At 41.6% G+C, this 26,986-nt stretch overlaps 1 protein-coding gene across 5 annotated transcripts in view; it reads right to left on the reverse strand.

The window, feature by feature from the left end:
- Positions 1 to 26,986, reverse strand: part of LOC123509945 (pleckstrin homology domain-containing family G member 5-like) — a 491,065-nt gene that overhangs the window by 296,467 nt on the left and 167,612 nt on the right. The window lies entirely within an intron of this gene.

Genomic DNA, 26,986 nt, shown 5'->3' on the forward strand with positions numbered 1-26,986 from the left:
TAGAAGGAGAGCGACAAAGAAAAGGATAATATTAGGAAAGGATGCTGTTATGGAATGGATATATAAAGGGAAATGGGATCGGGTCAAGAGATAGAAATTGAACAACACTAAGAGGGAAAGGAATGCGAAAAGAACAATGAAAAGGAACTGTAAAGAAAGAAAGAGGAAGGGAGTAAGGGTATACAAGAATATGGCAACGTTAGGCAGGAAAAAAAATAAAAGGTAGATGGTGAAATGGAATGTGGATATAAACGGAATGAGAAAACCGCGCAAAAAGAAAAGGAAGAGAAATAGAAGGATAAAGACTCCATTATGATAGCACATTTCAATTAAGAATAGAAGGGAATGGGTACAGGTTTACATAAAGGGTGAGGCGTAGGGCACGGAAAGAAAAAAAAAAAGGTAATGAAAACAAAGGAACAAAGAATGAGAGAAGAGAAAGTTAAATGAATCTAGTAAGGCCAGATACGATATGAAAATTAAAGAAATAGGGAAAAAAAATATTAACGTAGAAAATATAATTGACAGGGTTAAAGTAAATGACGAAGGAAATAACCATATAACAATAAAGATACAAAGAAAAGAAATGCAAGAAAAATACATTAAGATGGAGGAAAAATACGAGTAAGAAAAAATTGTGGATGTAAAAGGAAAAAGAGAAACGAACATGAAAAGAAAATTAAGGCAAGAACGAAGCAAGAGAAAGAGGAAGAAGCAAACAAAAAAAAATAGAGATACAACATGGAAAAAGGACAGAAAGAAAGTGGAAAAGACAAACGAAACAAACACAGGAGCAATGACAGGATAACGAAAGGAAAAAAAAAGAGAATGAAGAATAAGGGAGGGAAAGAGTGGGAAGGAGTAACATGAAAGAAAGAAAATAACAGAAAAAGATTGGCAGAAAAAAAGAGTGAAGAGGAATAAGGAAAAGAAGGAATGGATGAAAGTGTGCAAGTTTAGTCGAGTCGTTTTTTGATGGTCGCGCGTTAAATTGCGTGAAAGCACCGCAGATTTCACGTTCCAGGGCTGCTCAGGTTGTCTTCTAGCATTTTTGACCTTGTGACCTCCTCCTCCTATTTTTCTTCTTCCTCCATCTCCTTCTTCTCCTCCTGCTCCTCCTCCTTTTCCTCCTTTTCCCTTTCCTCCTCCTTCTGCTCCTCCCACGCTTTCGTTTTGTTTTGCGGTAGTTTTTTTTTTTTTTTTATTTTATCCTTAATTCTTCCGTGAAATTCTTCCCTTCCTTCCTCTTTTTCCTTTCTTCCACCACTGCCACCTCGTCCTCTTCTTCCTCCTCCTTCTCCTCCTCCCACTGATGTAAGTTCGGGACGTTTTTACCGCCGGGTCACACCATCGACACACGAGCCCCCTGGTAAATAAGAACGTATCGTCGTAACTCAAGACCCCACCGCTTGGGAGGCGAGACCTTCCCCTTCTAAAAGGAAAAGTAACGAAATTGAACGGATATATATGTACACACACACACACACACACACACACACACACACGCCAAATGTTTACAAAGATTTTCTATGTGGCTGCGTTATACAGATTCTGTGTTCTGGCATAATGTTATCGCTACTGACATTCAAACACTGGCGGTCAACGTGACATAAGTACTAAAAAAAATAATAAAAAAAACAAACAATACAAAGGTAATTTTATTTCCTCATTTAACAAGGTTTCTATTTCTTTGTTATATTACTGTGAACACATAACCATTGCGCGTTTACCAATAATAACAAAAAAAATGCTCAATATCACTAAAAAAGATATGTGTGTGTGTGTGTGTGTGTGTGTGTGTGTGTGTGTGTGTGTGTGTGTGTGTGTGTGTGTGTGTGTGTGTGTGTGTGTGTGTGTGTGTGTGTGTATTATGTTTTGCGTTGGCGACGGTCAATCCCTGTGAGAGACGGCAGCAGACAGGGACGCTTGGGGGCAAGGCAGTGTCCCTCCCCTCCCCAACCTTCACGGCGTCAAGGGAACCACGGGTATAAGCCACTTAGGAAGCCGTGGAAGGAAGGCTTTATCGCGCTGCCCCTCGGGAAGGTTGTGTTGGAAGGGGTTATCCTTAGGGAGACCTCGAGCAGAGAAGGCGCAAGAAACAGGAGAGAGAATACAGAAGATGTGAGTGGTAAAGATATGAAGGCTTTAAAAATGTAATTAATAAAACACACAACATAATCTTTCTTACGAGTAATTTTCGTATGTTGATAAAATACACTTAAAAGATCTGCATATCATCTTTTACTTTTTTTATTTCTCGTCTTCCCTTCATATTTTTTTTATTCCATTCCTCACCGTTCCTTGCTCTTTTTATATATTTCTATGTCCATCTTCTTTATTCTCCTTTCTATTCACTTCATTTCCTCAAGTACGTACAAAGAACGAGCAACTTCACTTAGTACCAATTTCCATTATTGACATGAGGAATCCATAAAACCAATCATAACGCTTTCTTCTACCTCACCAAGTCATTTTTTGCTCTCATCGCCACAAAGAAACTCCGCAACATTGGTACCTGAGTATAATTCCTTTAATATTTTCGCTGAAAGTTATCAACCAGAGAAATACATCCATATTAGTTGTCTGAATGTTTTGAGTGGATTATTCTGCTTGAGTCTATATTTTTTGGCTATAAGATCTTAGTAAGTGAAGATAAAAACGTAAGAAATAAGATCTTTATACGAAAATAAGGAGGGAATTTCAGAACTAGTAATAACTACTGATATTCTTTATTTGCACGGTAAGGAGAGAGAGAGAGAGAGAGAGAGAGAGAGAGAGAGAGAGAGAGAGAGAGAGAGAGAGAGAGAGAGAGAGAGAGAGAGAGAGAGAGAGAGAGAGAGAGAGAGAGAGAGAGAGAGAGAGAGAGAGAGAGAGAGAGAGAGAGAGAGAGAGAGAGAGAGAGAGAGAGAGAGAGAGAGAGAGAGAGAGAGAGAGAGAGAGAGAGAGAGAGAGAGAGAGAGAGAGAGAGAGAGAGAGAGAGAGAGAGAGAGAGAGAGAGAGAGAGAGAGAGAGAGAGAGAGAGAGAGAGAGAGAGAGAGAGAGAGAGAGAGAGAGAGTCATGAAATATAGAAACAACGACCTCAAGCTTATTTTTCCAGGAAGCCACTGAATAAAACCACCCACGTACGCACATACACACACGCGCCGGCTAACACACACACACACACACACACACACACACACACACACACACACACACACACACACACACACACACACACACACACAAAAGGAAGATTTCCACGAACTATTTAAAAAAGTAAAGACTCCAGTCACTCATTCCCGCGGTTGCCTTTTGCCTCAGTGTCGCAGAGTCATCCGCCCCTATCATTTACACGTCACCTGGGGGAGACTTTCTTATACACATGTATTTTCTCATGTGCCGCGAGGATAACGAGGTTTAGGGCGGCATTATTAGGAGGGTCGGCGCAGGGAATGAGGCTGGAGGCGGACAGGGGCAGGGGACATTAGGCGTGAGAACCTTGGGGAAGCAGAGAATTTAGGTTTCATAACATCACCATAAGTTCTCAATTTCCCTTGGTGCTGGTGTTGGTGGTGGAGGTAGGCAGTGAAATTTGATATAGATTGTGTTAAAAGTTTGTTTGTTTTTCATCCCATTCTCATTATAGACTATAGTAGTAGTGATGTTGATGGTCGTAGTAGTAGTGGTAGTGGTGGTGGTGGCTGTAGCGTGGTGGAGGTGGTCGTGGTAGGAAAGACTGATAAAATGTAAACCAGGTAAAAGGAAGAAATATTGCAGGAGAGAACGAGGAAGGTGGAGGAGCAGGAAGGCAGGAACGAGGGAGGGAGGGAACGAGGGAATGTGTAGACGCGAGGCGAGGCATGAAGACGGAAGACAGATAGTGGATTTGGATGGGAGGGAGAAGGAAAAAGAAAGAGAAGGAAGAGAAGAAAAGAGAATGGGAGAAGAAATAAAGAGAACACGAGCTTGGATAGATGTGAGGACGAAGACGTAGAATAATAGGACAGTTGAATAGGTGGAGGAAATGAAAGAGGGACTGCTGGAGGGAAGGATTGAGGAAAGGGAGAGAGAAGGAGAGGGAGGGAGAAGGTTAGGTCACAGTGACAAATTGAGCAACACCAACCCGTCACGATATTCTGAGCAGGCAATGTATTCCTACCATTAATATTATCAGCCTCCTCTTCCCTTACCCCCTCACCACCTGCTGACCCGGACCCATTGCTATCACCTGATTGGCCACACCATTAGTAGCTATTTTTATGGAACATTTAGTACTTGATCCACTACCACCACCATTTACAACCACCACCACCACCACCACTACTACCACTAATATTACTACAGCTACAACCTTCATTAATATCATAGCATGAATTTATTTTTGTGTTTTCCTATATAAAACTTTTAGTACATTTGTTATTATTGTATTAAGTGAAAAATCTTAACATGCAAATATATCAATAAACAAAATACTATTACAAATTACAGAAGCCATCACTCTCATTACAACAACAATATCAACAGCACCAACACCACCAACAACAAAATCAAGAACCGCCACTACTACAACCACCAGTACTTTCTCTACTATCACCACTATTACCATCAATCTAAAAAAAGAAAGGAGAGACACCACAATTACCCGAGCTAAATAGATGCTTTCCACCACCAGCAACACCAAGCAGCCACACCACGAGGAGGGCAAGGCAAGGCAGTGACGGCAGTGATTGCATAAGATAGCGATAAATACCAGCCACAGACAGGTGAATCAATAGGGAACAAAGACTCGTGTTCCATCCGGCGTAGCTCAGGATGTTTGGCATAACACGTAACCACCGCCTCAGCTATTTTTCCTTCCCGCCATCCATCTTTCCTTGCCGCCTCCTCCCTTTCCACCATTTATTTATTCTCCTTTCCTCATGTATTTTAAGTTATCTGGAAACCTTTGTGTTGTTCTTTTCCTTCTTGCTCCTAGCCATCCTTTTTTATCTTTAATTTATCTTACTGACTACTCATCTTCTTTATTATTTTTCTTCTACCATTTCTCTCTCTCTCTCTCTCTCTCTAACCAGTCTTCTCGTCTCCTTCCTTCCATTTCCCCGTTTCCATTCCTCTATTCCTTTCATATACCTGCCTATTCATTCCCCTTTCATCCATCTCTGTCGTGTTCCATTTCACCTGTCACCTTTATCGTCACTTGCCTAACTCTTACTTGTATGTTGTAGCTACGTAAGCGATATTTTCTCACCTTATCAGACTTTCTCTTTCCTCGTCTCTACCTTCTCCTCCTACTCCTATTCCTTGGTGTCTCGTTACCTCCATTTGCTTCCAGTTTACCAAGTTTCCCTTCCAACTTTCCTTACTTGGCTAACCACGGTACCTTTTCTTCCTCTGTCCTCCTCTGACCTACTTATTTTCGCTATCTTTTACTTCCACTATTCTTGTAATGCCTTTCTCTTTACGAACTTGTGATATTTTTTCCTTGTCTTTCCGTTCCACGACTTTTACTTGTCCTTTCTTTTTGTCTGTCATCCTTTGTCTCGGTTTTAGTTTATATTTTACCGTGTTTGGATCTTGGGATAAGAATGACGCTTTGTAAAGGAGACGGGTGGTATAATGGATGTGGTGAGTGTATAGTCCCCTTCTCCCGTCCCACACATACAGACACACACACACACACACACACACACACACACACACACACACACACACACACACACACACACACACACACACACACACACACACACACGCACACACATATATCCAGTGCGTGATCCTTTATTAAATTTGAGGGATATACAGTTAGTGAATTGTGGAATGCCTATACCGTAGACTTTAAAGCTTTGATATTACATGTACCAGAGTTTATACGCCAGACAGTATACAAGCTTCAGTGACCAAGATTATGATCTCTAGGAAGAATGACAAGAAAATTACCAACATTGACCAAAATAATATGATAAAAAAAAAATCTAATGAAAAAGTGAATATGAGGAAAAAAGGAAAAAAAAAATGTCATTACGGTGAAAACGAAAACAGAAGGAGAGAGAGAGAGAGAGAGAGAGAGAGAGAGAGAGAGAGAGAGAGAGAGAGAGAGAGAGAGAGAGAGAGAGAGAGAGAGAGAGAGAGAGAGAGAGAGAGAGAGAGAGAGAGAGAGAGAGAGAGAGACATGGAGTGCATTATTCATACATCAAAGAACATTATGCAAAACCAATCTCCGCGTGTACATAAATAAATCAAAGAGAAAAACGAAAAGGCTATTTCTGGATGGGATAAAACAAGATAATAAGGGAAAGGGAATGATCCAGGAATATATGCACAAACAAAAAGTAAGAGAGAGAGAGAGAGAGAGAGAGAGAGAGAGAGAGAGAGAGAGAGAGAGAGAGAGAGAGAGAGAGAGAGAGAGAGAGAGAGAGAGAGAGAGAGAGAGAGAGAGAGAGAGAGAGAGAGAGAGAGAGAGAGAGAGAGCAAATAAAACCATAAACAAATACATCAACGGAGAAAAGACAATAAAAACGACAAAAGGTCAAGGAAATAGGGGAGAGATGGAGAGGTGGAAGGAAATGAACGAAGGAAAATAAAGAGTAGAGATAGAAAGCGCAAGAAGGGAGACAAGAGGAGTGAAGGAGTCTTTGTTGTATCACTCTCTGGGGATGAGGGGAATGATGACGAGGGGAAGTGAGAGGGAGTAAGAGGGGTAAGGGAGTTAAAGATGACTTCATACAACACGACAAAGAATTTATCACCCAAGAGGAAACGTGTTGTAAGTCAAAAAACCCCTCTCCCCCCTCCCCTTTTCTTCACTCGCTTTTTTTCTTTCTATTTTCAGAGAGAGAGAGAGAGAGAGAGAGAGAGAGAGAGAGAGAGAGAATTTCACGCTGGTCTCTCCAATGAAAGACGCAGCTAAAGCGTTGCATATCTCATGATGTGAAGATATACTGTATGCAACACTCGAAAATCTAAAGTTATAAAATAAATAAAATATAAAAATATACGTAAAATATGTTAACACGAAGATACTATCCACATAAAAATAATAAAAATCGTTATAAACATTATCATTACTACACCTTCCTGCACCTTTCCCAACACTATAACTACCATAACCTTTCATGTATTTAGTCTAACAAGATCAATTTCCACACAACACAAAAAATCAGCTTTAGAAAACAAATATACAAACTGTTCCTCTACTGCATAATTCTCGAGAATAACATAACCTAGCCTAACATAAGCTAAACTATCCTGACCTAATCTAACCTTATCTGACCTAACCTAACCTAACCCAACCTAACCCAACCCAACCTAACCTAACCTAACCTAACCTAACCTAACCCAACCAAACCCAACCCAACCTAACCTAACCTAACCCAACCCAACCTAACCTAACCTAACCCAACCCAACCTAACCTAACCCAACCTAACCTAACCTAACCTAACCTAACCTAACCTTACCTAACCCAACCTAACCTAACCTAACCTAACCTAACCCAACCTAACCTGACCTAACCTAACCTAACCCAACCTAACCTGACTTAACGTAACCCAACCCAACCCAACCTAACCTAACCTAACCTAACCTAACCTAACCTAACCTAACCTAACCTAATCTAACCGAACCTAACCTATTATTAGTAATGAAAATATATATTGATAAAGAAAAAAAGTGAACAATAAAAAAATAGAACAAAAAAAGAAAATATTAAAAAATCATGACACCAACAGTGAAAAAAACACGAAAAGGAGAACCCGAAAATTAAATTGAATTGAATAACTCGAAAAAAAAAGGAGATAAGAAGGTAGAGAAGAAAATTAACGAGGGTGTAAAGAACATGGGCCAGGAAAAAGTGTGAGAATTGGAGATTGGAAAAGCAATGCGAACAAGAAATATTGCGACAAGTCTCATAGAAGAAAAACATTCATTAAGGAAAAACGAAAACCGAACTCGATTGAAAATATATGACGAAAATTAAATAAAAAGTATAAATATTAAGAGAAAAATTTGCGAAGGAAAAGTATCCTAATAACAATGAAGAAATACAATAAACAAACGGAAAATAAGTGACTAATGAAAAATTATGTTGAGGTAATTAGAACAAAATAATATATATGAAGAACAAGGAAAAGAATATACTAGAGAAATGAGGAGGAATAAGAGGAGAAAAGATGAAGAGGAGCAGGAGAAGAAGAAAAAGGAAGAGAAGAAGCAGGAGGTAGGGGGTTAACATTCACTTCACTCAAGCACTGCCACAAAAGTTCAGGCAGAAGCGGGATAAACAAACAATCCAAACATCACTATTATTTCTTTCAACCACATATGTTATAAAGTGCAAGTACCTTCTCACTCTTTCTTCATTTTCCCCTCTTATCTTGACAGGCTTCGTCTTCTTCCACCACAATCCTCCTCTCATTACAGCTCTCCGACACCTCCCATATCTTTCCCTCCTCTCCAGTCACGCATCCTTCCTCTTCACCTTCCATTTTTTTCTCCTCTGAGGTTTCTTCTACCAATGCCCCACTTACTCTTCCATCATCGTCCTCATTTATCTCTCCTTTCTGCCTATCACTCTCTGCCCAGCCAAGGACTATCAGGCAAGAAATTTACTCTATATTACAGGAACGTTAAAGATGAGTGACCAGGACGGTGATTATTTTCTGGGAATTCGGAACCTACCTCACCATGCTCTACTATGTGTGTGTGTGTGTGTGTGTGTGTGTGTGTGTGTGTGTGTGTGTGTGTGTGTGTGTGTGTGTGTGTGTGTGTGTGTTTAATGTAGTCACTTCAGCAGTCAATAAACCAATGACATCAGACCACTCCTCGTGTCAACACCATTCATGCCATCACCACTCCTTATGACGTCATCACCATTCCACATGACGTCAGTACACATCCTACAACCACACTTCGTTACTAATGACTACACATTGTACTCTATTACGAGTTTGACTATCATTACTGGCACTGGAAACGACATGTCTTAACGATACCAAAAGACGATTAGACACCAATAAGATTATTCTCAGTACTATAACAGGGTTTGAATACGACTACAAACACAACTACACGACTTTCCTTTCTCCTCTAAAAGCACCCATCATCTGACAACCTCCCAATTTGAGGAGGATTGTCAGTATATCAAATAACTTGCAATTCGTTAAGTGATGTAAAAAAAAAAAAAAAAAAAAAAAAAAATATATATATATATATATATATATATATATATATATATATATATATATATATATATATATATATATATATATATATATATATATATATATGATATTGGGTTATTTGATATTCAACACTGACTGTACCATATTAGGATCAAAATATTGCTTTTCTAGTAATTCAACGCAACCAAAAACCTAACAAAACACTTCAAACTAACTTATTAACGCTTTAACGCAAGTAGAAATACCAAAAGACACGCGACGTTAGGTACAACTGCAGGGAAAACATCTTCAGTATAACAAAGAAATCTAGAAAAAACTCCATTGCTCACGAGAAACTCCAATAATACCATATATAACATAAGTCACCGTTTTTCCTCTCGCCACACATTCATCATGGCTCTATACAATGTAACACACCATTTTTCCTCATAATATTTACTACCATAGGAGCAAGGCAGCGCAGAGAGTGCCCGCTATGTGAGCCCTTTCAACGATGCTTCTACTGTAGAGGATGATGAATTATGTTTCCGCCGCAACAAAAACCAACAATGGAAATAAATAGCCGTCCGTAGATTAAAGATTGTTCTACTCAAGCTCCACTCTCTCTCTCTCTCTCTCTCTCTCTCTCTCTCTCTCTCTCTCTCTCTCTCTCTCTCTCTCTCTCTGGGTTGCTCGCTCGCTCGCTCTTTCCACATACATAATTATGCATATTTTCTTTCCATATTCCTCCTCCCTCCTCCTTCTCCATTCCATTCTCCCTCATCCTCTCCTCCTTCTTCTCCTCCTCTCCTTCTTCTCCTTCTTTCTCTCCTTTCCCTCTTTTCATTCCTCTTCCTTCTCCTCCTCTTACATTATCATGAACTCAATAAGTCTTCTCCTTTACTTCTTGTTCCGTCTTCGCTTCACCGCTATCTCTTATTTCCTCTTCATTGCTCTCTCTCTCTCTCTCTCTCTCTCTCTCTCTCTCTCTCTCTCTCTCTCTCTCTCTCTCTCTCTCTCTCTCTCTCTGTGTGTGTGTGTAAAAGTAACATCTTATTTAACATACATATTCTTTTCTCCCTCCATGCCCCAACACGTCTTCTATATCTTTTCCCTGAATTCCAATAACAGTTCCAACTCCTCCTCCTCCTCCTCCTCCTCCTCTTCCTCCTTCTCCGCCTCCTTCCTTAATTTAACCCACTTCTATTTTGCTCTACAATATCACCCGCAGAGACACGCAGATTGGGATGTAACTCTTCACGAAACCCGCAGTAAAAACCTTTCAGAAAATGCAGGCCGTTCACGTGGTCCTGAAAGCCATTGATTAACGTGAATAATTAAAACAGTCACCCTGCACGACTCCAGCCAATTACCAGGAAGATAGCAATAAAAAAAAAGTGACCGAGAACTCCAAAGAAAACGAGATGATCCTCTCAGGCTATTTATCTTGACCTTTTCCCTTAGAGAAAACGGATGGAGGGAGAAAGGAGGATGGAAGGAGGCAACAAGACAGAATGAAAGGGGTGCATAATAATTAACATGGGAATGAAAGACAAGGAGAGAAGAAGAAATAAAGTATGGTTAGAAAGGGAGAAAGAGGAGAGGAAGACATGAAATGGACAAATAATTAGTGATACAATGAAAAAAGGAATTATGAAGAGAAACCAATAAAAGAAAGGAGATGAGAAGGAAACTAGGAGTAGGAAAAAAAATAGAAGTAAAAGAAGGAGTTACACAGAGCTGCAAAGGAAACCAAGCCCTAAAAGACGTTGCGGTCCTTACAAGAAAGGATCAAGGAAGGAAGAAAGGGGCGGATGATTTGATGGAAGAAGGAAAATTGAAAGGACAGAGAGAGAGAGAAATAGAGAAAGATATGAATAGCAATGCAACACAAAGGGAAGAGGAATCGAGAGAGAGAGAGAGAGAGAGAGAGAGAGAGAGAGAGAGAGAGAGAGAGAGAGAGAGAGAGAGAGAGAGAGAGAGAGAGAGAGAGAGAGAGAGAGAGAGAGAGAGAGAGAGAGAGAGAGAGAGAGAGAGAGAGAGAGAGAGAGAGAGAGAGAGAGAGAGAGAGAGAGAGAGAGAGAGAGAGAGAGAGAGAGAGAGAGAGGAGTTAAAGATATTGAGAGAAAAAATGTATGAAAGGAAGAAAAGAAAATTTAATGGAAGAGGCCTATGGATGGAAGGGAAAATTGAATGGAATATAAAAAAATGAGAAAAAGTGAAGGAAGCAGATGTTCAGGAGAATATAGACTAAAAAGAAAAGGAGAGAGAAAGAGAAGAAAACTTGAAAAACAAAAGAAATGTCGATTGATTTCCATTATGTTTCTTTATGTCACTTCCTGAGAGAATGACAATAAAAAACGAAGCGTGAACTGTAATAAAATAAATAGTCGGAATGAATAAAGTCTTTCTATTGATATCATGTTATCGACTTTGAGTCACGGAGCAGAATATATGAAGCCAGAGGGGAAAACAATAGAGGTGACAGCAAAGAAAGGGGAAAGAATGTAGTAAAGAAAGAGGCTGACAATGAAGGCAAGAGAATTAGGAAAAAGGATAAGAAAGGAAGAAAACAAATATCATGGAGAAGGTAAAGCAAATGAGTTTTGAAAATAAAAGATTGAAAGTTAAGGAGTGAAAAGGAACAAATATATAAATAGAAAAGAAAGGAAAATTCAGCCAGGAAGGAGGAAATGACACTAAAAAAAAATCATTTTCAAAAACTTGTACTCGAAAAAAATATTCAGCTTACTAAAAGAAGAAATAAAGAAAAATGAATAAAAATAATAAAAAAAATATAGATGGATATGAACAATAGTTGATTCAAGAAATATTAAACTATATATATTTGTTTACTCTCGTTAAAAAAAAATAATAGACTTTTCAAAATTCCAACTCAATAATATGAAGACATTCTCCAAAAAAAAAACATTGAAAGAGAAAATTACACAATAAATTTTGGAAGACATGCCAAACTCAAACAATAAAAAAACGAAACAATGAAACAAATCTCATCATTGAAAGAAACGCGAAAAAAAAACTAAATAAAGCGTTGCATTATTCAACACTGTGTTTTTAATTATGGTCGAGTTACGTGTCCAGTTTCTATTTTCATCTTAATGCTAATTTTCGCAAGGTGGCGCCGCGTCTCCCGTCACTCGCCGGTAACGCACTGCCATTGGTCACTGCGGCGCTGACGTCACGGGATTAGAAGTATATGATTGGCTCAACGTGACTTCCATCCTGGCTATGATTGGTGGTCGACTCTGATCCAAGTCTGTTGTCTCGTCGTGTTTGTTTTTATTTATAGTTTCATTTCCTCATGCATCATCTGATTTGTGGGTCTCTCTTCCTCTCTCTCTCTCTCTCTCTCTCTCTCTCTCTCTCTCTCTCTCTGCAGATAAGTAACAAAATCGAATATTGATTCAGTATCAAACACGTAATTGCTTTATTATCTCCTTACAGGCATTTTTAGGGAACCTCTAATTTGTATTATTCATATTAATGCGAATAGTTACTTCATACACGTGCGTGAGCTACAACACACACACACACACACACACACACACACACACACACACACACACACACACACACACACACACACACTCACACACTCACACAGCACTCTCCAAATTAGACGCCACACGCCACAACCAAGATATGGACAGAAAGTACCAAGGCCACGTTTATCTACTGAAGTCTTGAAAGTCCAGATGTTACCCTCCTTCAGTTAAGAAAGAGAGAGAGAGGCAGGAGGGAAAGAACTAACATGATAGGGAAGGGAAAGAAAAATGTTTGTAGAAGGAACTAGTAACGACGAGAGAGAGAGAGAGAGAGAGAGAGAGAGAGAGAGAGAGAGAGAGAGAGAGAGAGAGAGAGAGAGAGAGAGAGAGAGAGAGAGAGAGAGAGAGAGAGAGAGAGAGAGAGAGAGAGAGAGAGAGAGAGAGAGAGAGAGAGAGAGATAACAGAAGTCCAAGAGTAAAAACGATATATAAGTTTAAAAAAAATAACGACGGAAAGAGGCGGAAAAAATAGGAAAAAAACAAATGAATAACAATAACAACAAGAAGAAACAAAAAAAATGAGAAAAAATAGAGAAAAAAAAGGTTAAGAAACCAATATAAAAAATGAAAAAAAGAGAACAATAACAATAAATACAGGAGATACTAAAAAGAACACCACTAAAATCAAGATTAAAACAAACACCTCACTACCTCATCTTCAATCACCTTGCTATTGCGAACACAAGTCACCTCTACCGGACACCAACTCTGGCCTGTAGGAAGAACGTTTCGTAAAGCGCTTGATCCTTGACGTTCCCTTCGCCTAAAGCTTTACAGGCGCGTCCAGGTGTGAAGGGAAGCCAGGACAGGTGAGAGAAGAGTAGGGGAGAGAACAGCACTTGCTTCCTCTCCTTTATCTTCCTCCTCCTCTTCGTCGTCCTCCTCAAGGGAACATCATCTTGCCACAGCAGGAGGAGGGAGAGGAGGAAGAGGAGGAGGAAGAGGAGGAGGAGGAGGAGGAGGAGGAGGAGGAGGAGGAGCAGGAGTAGAGAGGGGTGTTGCAGTCCGCCTCACGTCACTGCCTCGTCTCTCAGAATCAATTTGCAAGGTGCGGGAAGGAAGGTCAAAGGTGAAGCATCTAAGACAATAAAGAGGTCATGGGGATAGCCCGGCGTGACCATGCACGGCTTCACCCCCTACGTCTCTCTCTCTCTCTCTCTCTCTCTCTCTCTCTCTCTCTCTCTCTCTCTCTCTCTCTCTCTCTCTATCTCTTCTAGAAAATCACAAAGTCTTGTGGAAGAAAAAGTATGAGAGAGAGAGAGAGAGAGAGAGAGAGAGAGAGAGAGAGAGAGAGAGAGAGAGAGAGAGAGAGAGAGAGAGAGAGAGAGAGAGAGAGAGAGAGAGAGAGAGAGAGAGAGAGAGAGAGAGAGAGAGAGAGAGAGAGAGAGAGAGAGAGAGAGAGAGAGAGAGAGAGAGAGAGAGAGAGAGAGAGAGAGAGAGAGAGAGAGAGAGAGAGAGTGGGAGAAAATATTACTTTAAGCTGAAAAAAAATAATGTTAAAAACACACCTGTTTTCCTGGGAGTGAATGGGTCAGGCAGCTTCAAGGAGGGAGGGAGGCGGGAGAGAGTAGTGGGTTGGCGCAGGAGGAGGGAGATGGGAGGGAGGAAGAGATAAAGGAGAGGAGAGAGAGAGAGAGAGAGAGAGAGAGAGAGAGAGAGAGAGAGAGAGAGAGAGAGAGAGAGAGAGAGAGAGAGAGAGAGAGAGAGAGAGAGAGAGAGAGAGAGAGAGAGAGAGAGAGAGAGAGAGAGTCATATCGGACAGACATGTTAATATATAGATATATATCATATATATATACATATATATATATATATATATATATATATATATATATATATATATATATATATATATATATATATATATATATATATATATATATATATATATATATATATATATATATATATATATATATATTCATTAATTTATTTGCTAATTTCCATTTTTTTACTAAAATAGAATTAGAAAACAATAAAATTATAAGAGTAACAATAAGCAACTAAAACAACCGCAATATCTACAACAACTTTCACCATCACATTACCTAATGCACTGCAACTCTCCAACACGTGAAATGAAAATATACATTAAATTAAATGAATATATTCTTTTTATTCACAAATATGAACCACTCCAATGGCTTCATTACTTAGATATTGTTTCACTGTTGTTTTTTGTCTTTCTCGCTTCAGTATCCTTACAATGAAGGCCCATTACAGCCAGTGACATCCCAAGACGATCCCTGATAGTGCCTTATAATACATGACAATCCCTGACAGCACTTCATATTCCGTGATAATACCTGAGAGCCACTTATACAGCCTGACTCTTCCTAAAAACACTTGAAAATCTCTGACAGGCCCTGGTACACCTTGACAGATCCTACCACATTCCCTGACTGACTATGACAAAGACTGACAAACCCTGACAACCCCTCAAAGTCCTAGACACACTCTGAGAGAATCTGGTACATGTTGATACCCAATGACACAGCCTGACAAACCCTAAAAGCCTGATTAAGTTAGGTTATATACCTTTTTAGTTTATTAATTTGTACATATATTTACATTTGCCAGTTTGTAGAGAAAGAGAGAGAGAGAGGGAGAGAGAGAGAGAGAGAGAGAGAGAGAGAGAGAGAGAGAGAGAGAGAGAGAGAGAGAGAGAGAGAGAGAGAGAGAGAGAGAGAGAGAGAGAGAGAGAGAGAGAGAGAGAGAGAGAGAGAAAGAGAGAGAGAGAGGGAGAGAGAGATTAAGTCATAACCATTTTCAACCAAATTACCAAATTGTATGGTAAAAACTAATGTAAAATCCACAACAGGTAAATTTTTCCCTCTCACTTTCTCTCTCTTTCTTTTCCTTCCATTTTCTCTCTTTCTATCTTGTCTCTGAATGCACATACCGACCAGAGAGATATTTCAGCTGCACGTCTCTCTCTCTCTCTCTCTCTCTCTCTCTCTCTCTCTCTCTCTCTCTCTTCCCTTCAAGTCATTTTTATTCTATCTACTATTTTTTTGGGTGTTTCTTTCTTATGCCTTTTTTTATTATTCTTTTCTTTTATTCTTGTTATACTTTTGTGGTTCCTTTTATCTATGTGGGTTCTCTTCCTTCACTGCCTCCTTCAGCCTATCAAAGGAGGAGGCAATATAGATGATTCGCATAGAAAGAGGAAGAAAAGAGAGTGGGAAAAATGCCTCATTGAAAGCAAGAGGAGGAGGAGGAGGAGGAGGAGGAGGAGGAGGAGGAGGAGGAGGAGGAGGAGGAGGAGTGAGTTTCTATGTATTAACTATTTTTTTCTCGTTTTTTTTTTATTTTTTCACTTAATAATGGACTTTTTTATTGTCTTCATTTATCATTCTTTCATTTCGCCTTCCAATCATTTCTTTTTACCTTTATCTGTGTCTCCTTCTCTTTTTCTTCCTTGTTTTTCTTCGCCCTTCTCCTTCTCTTATTAGTGACAATATTTCACTACTGGTCTCGCCCTTACCTGTTTTTTTTTTTTTATCAATTACATTATCTCAATCTTCCCTCTACAAACTCTCATCCCTTCCCTCTCCCTTCTTCGCCCACTTCACGATGACTTCCTGACCCTCATTACCTCCTCTCTCACACCCTTCATTCACTCATGTATACAAAAAATACCTAGATAAATACATACATACTTACATACACACATACGTGAACAAAGCATACATGCATGAATACACACATATACACAACAAAGGGAAGGTAGAACGAAAGAAAAAGTAAAAGAAGAAAGGTCCTTTGTAGAAACTACACAAATAAAAGAGAGTCTTATACACACACACACACACACACACACACACACACACACACACACACACACACACACACACACAAGTAGACAACAAGACAGGACACACAGGATGACTGACGGACCAACAGACAAGGGAGAACGGCGAGAAATAAACCAGAAAAGTGTGAAGAGGAAGACACGTGAAGAAAATCTCGGGAGAGCATTGCAAGTGCCATGAAGACAGATAGAGTTGCTTTTCTTTCCATTGAATTCTGTCACATTCCTCGTCATCCTACTTGTTTTGAGTTTTCACCTCAGTGTCAACAACAACAACATGGTAGAAACGCACGCGCGCACACACACATACATTCTTCTCTCTCTCTCTCTCTCTCTCTCTCTCTCTCTCTCTCTCTCTCTCTCTCTCTCTCTCTCTCTCTCTCTCTCTCTCTCTCTCTCTCTCTCTCTCTCTCTCTCTCTCTCTCTCTCTCTCTCTCGTTTACTACAAAATACCTTGCAACTCCATCCAGTTTTTTTTTGAATATTGAAAAGAAAAATGTTTGAGCGTACAAAATACAAATTGAGTGAAATTGGAGCAGTCTGGATATAACTCTTTTTTTTAAATCGACACACACGCGTACACTCATTCATGCACCGGACAAAAGTCTATATAAAAAAGTATACCAAGAAACAGCAAGTGCTTAATTCCATATAATCCGCTGGTGAGGAAGCCGGGCACGAGGAAACGGGAATGGCCAGAGTGCAGGATGAGCCACTACTAGTCCTTGCTGCATCCCGTCCTCTGGCAAGCAATCATTCTTCCCTGCACCAATTACTCCAAACCTCCTGCTCGTTTCTGAGTGTCAGCCGACTCTCTGCCGAGCCTAACACAAGGACAGCTCACCTAACTCTAAACCATCAATAACAGTTCTTATTTTTGCTCTTTGTTAGTCCATATCTTTGGCTACGTCTTTCCTGTTTGAAGGAATTGATGGTTTACTATAATCATACAACAGAGTATACGACCATCTCAATTATACGTATTTCAGGGGTGAAATTCATCTGCTATTCTATATACTTCTAAAAGAAAATCCATCGAGACAACAATCTGAAATGAATGGCCAAATGTATCCTGACTAATAGTATTTGTGTTTTGATAGAGTGAAATTTTGCAGTATACCTAAACTTAACTCAACTAAGAAAGCCGAGTTGTCACGCAAGTCGGAACCAGAACACCCCCTTAAGATGACCCATGTAAACCCTAAGCATTCCTCCTTCCTACCTTCTCTAACTTCCCAACTCTCCTTGTCCTAACCTCAAGAACGACAAGCCTCAGTACCTCCCGATGCGACACACGACGTCAACAAGAACCAGCTGTCGTGACCCTAGACGTAAATAAACAGCACTTGCCATTCGGAACAAGCAACGCGGAAACAGAAATAAAGAGTGAAAGAAAAATCTCGTGAAAAGAAGAGGACGACGCCACAGGATAAAAAAGAAGGATGCAAAATATTATGAAAGTAAAGTAGTAACAAGTGTAAACAAGCACGGAAAAAAAGTCATAGAAACAGAAAGAGAAAAACGCACATGCAGAAAATATGCAAGATAAATATGAAATATAACGAGAGAAAAATTGACAACTCATAAATTGTCAGTTTGTCTCTTAATATGCATGAAAAAAACAAGTAAAATTTTAAAAAGCTATTTGATCCTTAAAACTAAAACTGGAGCTTCATAAAATAATAAAGGAGAAAAAAAGTAAAACAACAAATATATGTATTCAAACTTTGATAAATAAAACACATGAGAAGTCGCCACCAAGAGCAGGGACATTGAAGGACCACGCAAGTGTCACTGTATTTATATATGTACAAAGGTAGAGAGAGAGAGAGAGAGAGAGAGAGAGAGAGAGAGAGAGAGAGAGAGAGAGAGAGAGAGAGAGAGAGAGAGAGAGAGAGAGAGAGAGAGAGAGAGAGAGAGAGAGAGAGAACTTTAGATCTAAAGAAAGCTTTGGTACAGAAATAGGTGGTCAATCCTTTGCTCTCTCTCTCTCTCTCTCTCTCTCTCTCTCTCTCTCTCTCTCTCTCTCTCTCACACACACAGCTCGTCCTGCCCCACAAACACACCACTCAGTCCATTAGGCTTGACAGGACTGACCTCCAACGCTCTCCTTCCTCCCTTACTCCCTCCTTCCTTTCCCTCGTCCTTCAAGCGCTACCTTTACACCACTCGACACGAAACAGCTCTGGGTGCAAACGTTTCGAGCGAAGAGTGTATGTGGCACCAATACAATGCGTGCCACCTTAAAAACTCCACGTTTCTTAAAGCCAAGTGTTTGAGACTAATCGCCAAGATGTTTTCATGGATGCCTTCATCTCAACACAACACATTGATCTGAATTAATAAAGTAAACTAAATGTGTTGATAAAAACTGGAGTCTTTAAGAACACAAGTACAAAAAAGCCGCCGGGTAAGAAACCACATCAGCAACGCGAGTCACTGCTCAAGACGCTGCGTCGGAACGGAAGCGAGGTATTATTCACATTTACTATTTATTGAATGTCATAAGTAAGACATAAAAACTTAAATCGCCTTCCGGTAAAACAGGAATTTGCTTTCAGAAAGAGCAGTTTTTCTGTCAGTTTTCCCTTACATCGCCTCTCCCACGTCCTAGTGATCCATGAAATTGCAAAATCTTGTTTTGTTTTAAGAGTGTTGATGCATCTTGCAATTTTCCTTCAAGTAAGAGAGAGTTGCAGGATAATGAAACTAAAATTACCCAGAGTGTTTTTCCCGCGGGAACTTTTTGGCAGACTTGAACTTAAAGTCACCCTTGTCTCTGTTGCAGGTCACTCTCTTTTCTCAAAATAGAATGGCGGATCTCTTATGACCTGTGTTTCCCCAGTACCTACACTTCACACTCACACTCTCTGTATGTGCCAGGTAATCACAAGAGGGCTATGGAACGCCGAAAAGGCACAGGCAACCATCGCATACAAGCAATTATTCCCTATAGAAATGGAAACACTGCATTGGTTCACAAGTATACACGAGACGCCCTTTCACTTCAGTCTGCCTTGCGCTTGACGATGCACCAGTGTGTGGACGGCGAGGGCTCACCAATTACGACACTGGAAGAGGGTGCCCTGAACAAGGATGCCACGACCAGTCAAGTGTCTCCCTGCGCTGGAAAATCATGGCAATAAATACATATATTTTGGAATGCTGCTGCGAAAGTCAATATCAACAAATGCTATGTCAGAGGTACAAATTGCCTTAAATTTGTATTTCAAATAATGGCTATGGAACTTACTACAAAAATAAATAAAATTCCTTCACAGTTCTACACATTTCCCGTGAATACCCTGACCATTCAGACACACGCTCTTACAATTGTTCTGCCGCTTAGGAAAAGTTATTATATACTCCTTTTTTCCTTTTATTTACTTTTCATTAGGATGAGTTATACTTAACAAATAGCACCGCATCAAACTGGTAGGAGAAATAACAGGCCACTGCACACCGCCAGGACGATGGAATGAAAGGCATCTCGGACAACTGGACAGAATCACTGCCCTGCCACACACAGGAGACCCCAGAGGCTAGATACAACACACGACTGCGTCTCTCTGTCCCCTGACGACGATAAAGGGAAGTGGACTTGTGATCGACTCAGACTCCCAATTCCAGTGCCATTAGTTCACGTCACCGCTACCTTTGTTCTATTGGAAGCATAACATCCTGCAAAAACACCTGAAGCAAAACTGCATTAAGGAAACTGGAGCGAAAGCAATCCTGAATCTATTACTGGACTGGCCTTTCCTTATCCCTTTCCCTCTTCCTCTTCCTCCTCTATCTTCTTTGCCTCCTGTTTCCTTTCCACCTACGTCACCCTCCACCCCTCCTTACCACCACTGCTTCCCTATCTTTTGTCCTCTACCTCCTCTTTCCTCACTACCCTCCTCTTACTACCCTCCTCCCCATTACTCTCAGTCCTGAAGGAGATGAGTCACTTGTTTGGACGATTCACCAATGCTAAATTTGTTAAGGCTTCTCAGAATCAACCTCACATAACCAATGTTTGTTATTGTTTTTTTCTTATGTAATAATTCTTCGTAGTTCCTTTATCTGGCTTTGTTTTGACGATTTGTGCTATTACTACTACTACTACTACTACTACTACTACTACTACTACTACTACTACTAATAATAATAATAATAATAATAATAATAATAATAATAATAATAATAATGAATAGTAATAACAAGAAACACCACCAGGCGAAGCAAGGTGGATGGGCGGCTGGGCGCTATAAGGGATCAACACTCTTCTTCCTACAAATCCGAAAATTAGCGTAATGAGCACAAGGCGGCGTGAAGGTCTCCCCCATCCACCTCTTCCTTACACTCCGCGCCTTTAATACCACGAAGGAAAGGAAACGTTACGTAGAAATTCTTTTGAAAGCCAGGGAAATCAGCGGCCATTCCTTGCACCTTTAGCCATGAGACGGGAAAAGCGCCTTTCATTACACAACATAAAGAATACGAATATTGACGAAAATTACTGATCACTGATGACACCAGTGATGAAGGTAATGATAAAACTGCTTAACTAATTCGCATGCAAGGGATGAATTTGTATTTTGCCTTTGTATTAAGTGTAATGAGACGGCAAATTATTAACAAATCTAATAACCATTGTATCGAAGAACACTAATTGATTCGCATATAAAATATCAATTCGAGCCTTTAAACAAAGGTTAGCAAGACTACAAATGGTAGTGAAACTTGTCACTTAGCAGTGTATCAAAGTAAATTCTTGATAAAGGTAAAAGAAAATATCCTAATTGTCTTGTATATAAAGAATGAATTCCAGTATTTGAACAAATACTGGCAATGGCTGCGTTCAGATATTCAACACACTGCATAACCTACATTATAAAACGAACAATTTATAGACCAGACTTACAAATCACTAGTCTTTCGTAACATAAGTCTCGGTTAAGAATAAGAAATCGATTCTCATGCGAAGGACATGTTCAAATTTCTCCATTACAGACAACGGACGAGGCAGCACCTGGATGTCTGATCACCACTACTGCCCACACCACCCACAGGCAGAGCAGGGATTTGTCACACATAATTCATTCCATGTACCTTTCCAGTTCGTCAAAGCAACGCTGTCTTCCCCGCACCGTTAGAAGAATACACTCCGGCGAGACGCGACAAGGAAGGAGAGGAGAGATGAGGAGACACCTAAACTTGCAGCATAAGCACTTCAAACCTCTCTCTCTCTCTCTCTCTCTCTCTCTCTCTCTCTCTCTCTCTCTCTCTCTCTCTCTCTCTCTCTCTCTCTCTCTCTTCTCTCTTCCTCACGTCCACGTCCCCGTTCCTCTCACGTACCTATATTGGTGTGCCTCTGCCTGTGGTCTTCTCGGCCGTCGCTCCAGTGATAGCAGCGCTGTTGTTATCTCTGTTATCTTGGGTGTTGCTTCGAGCTTCCTGACACAGAGGTAGACGCTTGTAGCACCAATTTATGTGGAGTGGGATAAGGGATGGAAGCGTTGGTTGTAGTAATGGTAGGCGAAGCAGGATTAGAAGGGATAGGAAGAGGAGGAGATCGGGATGCAGGGAATTAGTAAGGGAGGTAACACTGAAATAGTGTAGTTAACAGTTCCTCGATTTCAGTTGATGCAAACACAGACTCTTTCAAGGAGTGAGAAGTGAGTTAGTAGCCGAGAAAAGTTCACTCAGCTCGTGTTCCACCTTGCCGACAAGATTAGATAACACACTGTTTTCCTCTCGGTTCCTAGCGGCTGAGTGAGACAGATGCCTGCTGGTCCTCAACCCCACACGCTCGGCCGTGCGTCAGCACCGTCTGCTTTCATAACTAGATTCGCGAATGACTTATCGCATGGTTTGTAGATCAATTCTGGTTTCCTGTACGGATGCAAGAAAACTTGAAGTTTGTTTTCGCTCGTAAAATAACGACTACCAGTGTTCGCCACTCGCTCACCTTCACAAAAACGAAATTCATCAAAAAAATATCCACGATTTTCTTGGTACAATAAACTACGATGCACTTAACTAAGCGATGATATGTACAAATCACATACGTTGTTCATAAACTTTCTGCAAACAAATTAGAGCCAGAAAAGTAGATGCATAGGAACTTTGTATCAAGATCTGGTTTTGTAATCCCATCCACACATCGGGCGAGGGCGGTATGAAGGGAGGCCGTGGTTGGCGAGAAGTACGAGATGAGGCTGGAAAGGGCTAGTCCGTCACCTTCAGGAGCTTTGCATAGCACTGTGAGGCCGGAGGGGGAAGGGTGAGGGAGTGGCGACAGTGAAGGCAGGAGAGGGTCTTTGCCCCACCGTCAGGCACTTGGTACCCGCGGCCTCAACACCACTGTTCCTGCTGCAGCTCCGATGACATGCTAGTTCCTGTTCTCTGTGGGTTTTCCTTTCAGAGCCCCGCGCCACGAAGCGCTCCCCACGTGTAACAATGAGGTGTGAGCTGAGAAAAAATTGCCAAAGTCATTAAAACTTGTACTGAACCGAGGAATCTTAAAGTTACCTCTACCAGGAAGTTCGTGAACTTGTCCAAAAACTTGCCACCGAGTAGCTAGCGCCACGGCACCTTCTGTGAGGCGTGGCAGAGGCCGCGGAGTGTTTACAGTCCGTGACCTGACAGCGGCACGTGTGAACCGCTCCACAAAAGAACTGCACGTCGCTCAGGGAAGTGTGGACGCGCCTTACGGCTGCTACTCCAGGCACCCGCAGACTGAGGCCCTGGCAGGGTCCTCACCAAAACAAGACAAATCTGCGGGTGTCGGAGGACACCAGGCGGCGAACAATAACTAAAATTTTAGAGCGCCACTCCTCGACCTTCTCGCTGGCCGCCACGCCACGCGTCCAGAAGCCAAAAGTTTTCACCTGAAGTTTAGAGGAGCGCGGATCGAGCTGCGCCAGGCTATGGGCGGCCAGGTGGTGCCCTCAGCCCCTCACGCCACATACAACTAACCACACAGCCTCGGGTCAACCCACTGCCCCGGCCGCCCTCCAGCGCGACGCCACTACCCGCATCCTGGGCCGCCCGCAGCAGGTCACTTTAGCGGCACGTCCGTTAGATTTGTCTCCGTCGTGTCCGCGGCGCCATGTGGCACTCTCCTTCTCGGAACGGCCGGCCAAGGAATGGAGTCCGCGTGGCCAGGCTCCGCACTTTGTAAGGCTCCAGGCCGACTGGAGAGTTGCTGGCGGTCGCCGGATCTACAGACCCGCGCGACCTCGTCCACCGCCGCCCAACACTCGTCGCTATCGACTTGGCCAAATATCTCGCCATTACGTCTTGACTACTTCCACCACTGCCTTCTACCGCTGCCTCAATCCACATAGCAAATAAGGTTTCCTTTTTCGTAATGCAGCGGCAGGAGAAGGCAGCCAGACGGCATTAACCGGTGGAGAGGGAGTCTTCTCTTCCCACGTGACACAGTGTGCTTGCGAACACTCAACTGACCTCATGCTTTGTCATGATTTCTACGCCACCTGCAACAGCGCCCTGCCCTTCCACCTTCCTCCTCCTCCATCACTATCCTGCATTCTTCTGTTTATCAACACCTAATATCAATCCCCTCTACCACCACACTACATCCACTCCTTCACCAACATTCTTGCAATACCCTATACGCCCATTTTCATTACCAACACTACGCGCACCTATTTGTTCCTACCCCTGATCCATTGCCTTTCTCCCTCTACACCACACCAACACCACATTCTTTCTAACATCTGTACATGTGCTATTCAAAATCATATCCCACGTAACTTTCATTCAATGGATGTTGGAATAAATGAAAGATGTCTTACTACTTTTATGAATGACTGTCTTTATAACGTGGCGGCTGAAAGGCTTCCCACCACACAAAGCTATGAGGCAGGTTGTACAAAGGGAGGCTGAGAGGCACAGGGAAATTTGCTTTGTAAGCCATATTGATTTTTCCATATTAAGAGAAGTTATTGATTTGTACAACGTCCAAGGCAACAACAACAAAGAAAAGAAAATAAGATCAAGATATTTAATAGTTGTACGTGAACAAAACTAAATTGCCTTCATCTTTATTCATACTTAACCGTTATTTTCCTACGGGCTTTATTTTTCAAACTTGATGTGGCCTAGAAACGTTTACCCCTATTCTGCAGGGGCCCAATATAGAGCATTTCTCCTGGTCCTCCCTTTATCCCTTCATATGAAGTTTCCATGTCAGTTTTTTCCATACAGTGTGATAATTTTTTCCACGTTCCCACGTGAGTGAAGGAGTGAAGGAGAAAGAAAAAATCTTCGTCTTCGCTGTCCCGTCTCTAATCAGACATTAATTAAAAATTGATAGCTAAACATTCTCGTGAGAACTAAGTGTGCTGGTATTTGGCTCAACTATACAATCGATGTTATATCCCTCTTACTATTTATTGTCATCACTACTCTCACCACCATTATATTACTACTATCATCTCCATTTGTATTCTCTTCTTCCATCTTTTGTTCCTCTCCTTATCATGACAGGAACTTCCTGAGCAGCATTAACACCCTGTCCTGTCCACTCTCCAGCACCCTTGACACCCGCCAGGTTATTATCCAGCCCCTACACTCCCTGTCAATACACGCTGTGGATCAAGAATGAAGGAAACAAAGTAAATAAAATCTGCAAGCACCCCGAATCTCGCCCCTGCCGTCCCTTGGCACCCGAGGAGAGCCTGGCACTGAGCTTTTTAGCTCTCATGTATACAGAGCACCACGTATTAAAGGCTTCTATTCAGTGACAAGAGAGTAACGCCTTTTTTGGGAACAGCCATGAATGGTGTCACTGTGTAACATGGTCGTGAACATGGTGTCTAAAAAATTAGATCTTTTTCAAGTGAGAAAAAAAAGCTAAAAAAGGCACACTGAAAACCTCATTCCCTAGTGAGAGGTTAAAAGTGTTTCCAAAATTGGAGGATAAGTGTCTTGAATGAAACCATCCACCAGACATAGCAACCTTCTTTACCCAGCACCATTCATTTAATTTGCAGAAGATGCATCCTTATAGGTCACCTGAAACCAGGCGACACTCCTGAGGCCAATGCTCATCAGCTCGGGGGAGGCAGGAGAGACCGGAGGGAAGAGAAGGTAATGCATCTTGAAGCAGCCAGTGAGGGACTCAGGGGGAAGCACAGCAAGACACAAGCCAACTAAAGATACCAGCACGGACACCACCATTGCGATGCATTCTTAATATGCCAACGTTAAGCATCATCTTGGACTCTTTCCAAGGAACACTACCAAAAAAAAGTTACATGCACACCACGAAGAAATAAAAAAGATAAATAACCGCGTGATTTTTACTGATCTGGTGTCATGCCTGCAACGTTGCTAAACCGAACGTGAGCAGAATTTTGTAACGTTCGTGATATGTCTGGTGTACATCGCTCTGTCATTTCACGTCTCAGTGGTGTAGGGGATAGTCCGCCGCATCACAGGTGACCCCTGGAATGAGTTACACCTTTAGTCTGCTACGGCGCCAGTTCATCCGGCTGTTTGTCCTTGAGTTGGTCTACATTGCAAAGCGAGGAAACTTTGGTAGCAAATGTCAAAGTCCACCTCCGGGATCAAAGGGCGAGGAGGCGGAGGTGGACGTAAAAGGAAAGCGACTCGCGGCCTATGCACCTCTTACTACATCATCCAAGGCCTATGGAAAAAAAAAAAACAAAAAAAAAATAAAATAAACAAATGAATAAATACACAAAAGTGCGAGGATACATTTAATTTTCATCCGACACGACACGTCTAGACATGATACGCAACCTGTGACATAAAAATGATACTGTATAAACACACACAGACACACACACACACAAACACACACACGCACACACACACCTCTCCACCACCCATCCAGACACCTACCCCCAACCACGTAACAAACACAAACACAAACACACACATACACACCCCGACAAATCCCCTTACATCACAGCCCTCTCTTAGAAATTTCCAGCGGAGAGGACGCGTATGAGCGGACTTGCGAAACTGTAAACCGTTGCGCACTTTTCTGGGAGATAGCAAAGGCAAGTCCCTCCATCCCTCGGGGCTACGCGGGGCTGAAAACCTGACCGCTGCCCGACGCCTGGAAGTGCACTGGGGCGCCTCAACAAAGGGTGGGGAGCTCAAGAAGAATGTCAGTGGCAACAGAAACATGTGCATCTCTTACGTACAGGTGTGTCGGGGTGGAGGGAAAGGAAGGAAGGGTTCATAACGTGCTCAAAGAAAATGGATATCTAGTCCAGTTTTTAGGGTAGACTATTGTGTGTGATAAGTGGAAGTTTGTTGATGGTGGTGTTAGTGTGGTGTTGACTTGAGAGGTGAGTTAAGAGTTGTTGTTGATGAGAGAGAGAGAGAGAGAGAGAGAGAGAGAGAGAGAGAGAGAGAGAGAGAGAGAGAGAGAGAGAGAGAGAGAGAGAGAGAGAGAGAGACACTGCCAACTCCTCT

The sequence above is a fragment of the Portunus trituberculatus genome, chromosome 27 (assembly GCF_017591435.1).
Source record: "Portunus trituberculatus isolate SZX2019 chromosome 27, ASM1759143v1, whole genome shotgun sequence".
Taxonomy (NCBI): domain Eukaryota; kingdom Metazoa; phylum Arthropoda; class Malacostraca; order Decapoda; family Portunidae; genus Portunus; species Portunus trituberculatus.